Here is a 3258-nt window from a genome sequence, read left to right on the forward strand (position 1 = left end):
TGGAAGAATTGCTGCTTTGCTTTCTTTGGAGCACCAGCCCCCTTTGCAGCAGCGTTTGTCCTGAGTTTCGTTCATTGGTAAAAAGAAGAGGTATTTTAGTAATTTTGTTCATACCGGAAATGACCCACAGCTATAGAACGTAATTTCCATGGTAGCTTCAGTTCAGTTCTGTACATACATGAGTGTTTCTTCCTATAGTTTACATGAGAATAAAATAATCCATGACAAAAAACCTGAGAACAATAGGGTTTTAGCTCACTGAAATTGTAGATTACACATGCATGTATTATTTCTTATGCACCAACAAAATAGCATATTAATATATATGAGCATGTACAAATTGATTATTCAGGTGTTGAGTAGGAAGCATACACCCAATAAGGATTGATAACTTGATCGAGGAAGAAACTTCATTTCCTTAATAGCATTTGGCAGATCAAGCTATAGAATAAAATAATAAAGTACCACCAGGCTGATCTCTAATTTTCACTCAGCTAACACAAACGCATTTTACACTGTCGGACGAATTGGTGATGCGTTGTACAAGTCGTACTTCGGCTCGAACCTTCTCGGGACAGGTCAGAGGCATCTAAGAAATAAGAGAAAATTAGGAAAAAAATAAGATGGTGATTTGGTTAATTTGAAGGAACTGTAATTTGCAGGGAAGGGCAACGACTTTGCAACTCGGTGCTCACCCTCACTATCAGCCGTCAGGTAGAAACAATTTGTGCGCGCGCCGGGGGTCCTCTTATTCCCAATTCATCTGCTCCCTGTGCCACATCCGCCGCATCCACAAGCTATAGATCTTTGGAGGAGCAGACCACTACTGCTTCTATGCTGAAGGTATTACAACAGGTAAAACGGCATCCTGAACCAAATTTTATAAAGAAAAGTAACCTGCAGCAGAAGTAGGTATTTACTCTATGCAAAAAAGATACTACGGTACAATACATGATAATGCCTAGTCGAACTGATGCATCTGTTAGCTACAAATGGTAGTAGGATAGTACTAAAAGGACTAACTATTCAATTCTAGTCTCTAGAGAACAAAATCACATTGCTCCTATTTTCTTAAAATGATAAACCAGTACTAAAGAGCTGATATTCCAAATCTGAGTGCTCACCAATTAAATGAGAATCCTAAGCAGAAAAATGGGAGTGCAGGGAGGTCGCCATTTAAGTGAAATAGGTAAAATCAGCCTTAACAATGATGAAAAGAAATTATGTCTGGAAAGGGTATTTTCAGGAGTTAATTGATCATTATATGGGTGCAGACCAAACAAATATAGTATATTCAGCAAAGACAAATTATATAGAGAAACATGGTTAATTGATCATTATATGGGTGCAAATTATATAGTATATAAATCAATCATATTGCCATTGCTAACTCAATAGAGAAATGAAGTAAATATAGTATATTCAGCAAAGACAAACTATATGGGTGCAGTCCAAAAAAAATGTATGCGTTAGTCTACTCATTGATGATTAAACAACTAATATACTCTAAAGGACAATTTTTGTCATCACTTCCAATGAAGAAACACTCCTGATACTCATCTGGCTGGCCGGACTCGGTATCTCAGTGGTTCTTACCATCATTCTTCCTTTCTTTCTTCTCTACCTGTAGTGTTCCTTCACAGCTGCACCCGGGCACAAAATGAGCATAGAGACACAGAATGGAAAATAGTTTTCTGTAATGTGTGACGACCTATTATTAAAACCGCAACCAAGTTAACAATTATACACACACCACACCAATAACATCAAATAAAAAGGTCGGCCTGAGCATATAGTCCAAAATGATTACTGATATTTAGATACAAATGGTTGAAAAAAAATATGCATGGAGAAGGTTACCTTAAATTTACGTCGGCAAAAAATTCAAGCTCTCCTGCTTTGGGCACTCAATGCTTGCTTTATTGCAAAAGAATTCTTTCTTTCTTGCATCAATCTGTGTTGAAGTGAAACACTCGCTAAAGTAGCAGCCTAGTCTAGTCATAAAGATAAGGAACTACTCCCTCCGTTCCAAAATATAGCGCGTCCTCGGTTTCCGTGCTTCAACTTTGACCATTAATTTAATCAACAAGACCGACTGCGGCGGGCGAAAAAAATATACCAATGAATTCGTATTCAAAAAAAGTTTTTAATTATATAATTTTTGATCCCGCCGCAGTCGGTCTCGTGGGTTAAATTTATGGTCAAAGTTGAACCTCGAAAAGCGTGGGCGCGCTATATTTTGGAACGGAGGGAGTACTTTAAAATGAATCAGATTGTGCACATTCAATAACAAGAATGACTATCTTCATTAACAGTCATATTCAACATACCCTTAAGTTGACTAAAATAGACTTGTTGTAATTTACAGAAAAGAAAATACATGAGATAAGTCACCTGCCTCATCTATCATTTAGGAGAGGGTTAGTATATGAAGAAAGAGGCAACTACATGATAGAAAATTACATCTTTGAAATTCTGTAGAGGTAGACAAATGAAAATAGACCAACAGAACACATACGGCCTGATTAACATAATCAGGGAGAACACAAAAGTACACTTAAGAGGCCTCGCTTCAGCAACGGCAAGCAACAAGCACGTATGTCCGTCACATGTAAAGGGGAGACGGAAACTACCTTATTTGAGGACTAAATTATCAGACTGGTGTAGCTGCGATACATGCCACAACTAAACAAATCAATATGAATTTTGTCTGTGCAGATCTCATAGGGCAGTAATCAACTGGAGCAAAACCAAGAACAAAAGGAAACAAGGAGAGGGTTCCTACAGATTATGCCATATACAAATATACATCATTGCAGTGCTTGCCTCAAAGCTCCTTCATTGGGAAATCAATGGCCTAACGGAAGCTCGTCCACCCCGGCATAAAGCACTCGTCTATAAACCTGATTTCTGCGTTGTCGGTTGACGCACTGCACATCAACAGAAGTTCTAAGTACATGCCACAATGGCTTCACAGAAGTTCTTGCAAAATATAATCAAAAGTAGTGACCACAATCGCATTGTGTAATTGCTCCTTGTCAAAGCACCCAAGAATGCAACCAACAAGGTTCGATAGCAAAATAAATGAGGAGAGACATACCTCAACCTTGTAGTACAGACCCATAGGATAAACTGATCCTAAGCTTGACTCCAATCCTTCAATAACAACTTTTTGGCAATCATCTAAAATATATTTAGGCCGACTCATCAACAAAAAAGCCTCTTGTTCTTCACTGTTGCACTCTGTTTCAGGAACTC

General features: G+C 38.1%; 2 long non-coding RNA genes across 3 annotated transcripts; both read right to left on the reverse strand.

Annotated features, from left to right (window-relative positions):
- Positions 1–244: 244 nt before the first annotated feature.
- LOC119291107 lies at positions 245–1989 on the reverse strand. 2 transcript variants are annotated; one of them, XR_005142213.1, is made up of 3 exons: positions 1861–1989; positions 696–1711; positions 245–589 (listed from the first exon to the last, which is right to left on the reverse strand). It is a non-coding gene; the product is annotated as an uncharacterized LOC119291107 (long non-coding RNA). The 2 variants fall into 2 exon arrangements; XR_005142219.1 differs by having other exon boundaries at positions 247–589; positions 696–1643.
- A 298-nt stretch (positions 1990–2287) lies between these two features.
- On the reverse strand, positions 2288–3251 carry LOC119291117. Its single transcript, XR_005142221.1, has 2 exons — positions 3101–3251; positions 2288–2930 (listed from the first exon to the last, which is right to left on the reverse strand). It is a non-coding gene; the product is annotated as an uncharacterized LOC119291117 (long non-coding RNA).
- Between the last annotated feature and the right edge of the window lie 7 nt (positions 3252–3258).

Source organism: Triticum dicoccoides, chromosome 1A (genome assembly GCF_002162155.2).
Source record: "Triticum dicoccoides isolate Atlit2015 ecotype Zavitan chromosome 1A, WEW_v2.0, whole genome shotgun sequence".
NCBI lineage: Eukaryota > Viridiplantae > Streptophyta > Magnoliopsida > Poales > Poaceae > Triticum > Triticum dicoccoides.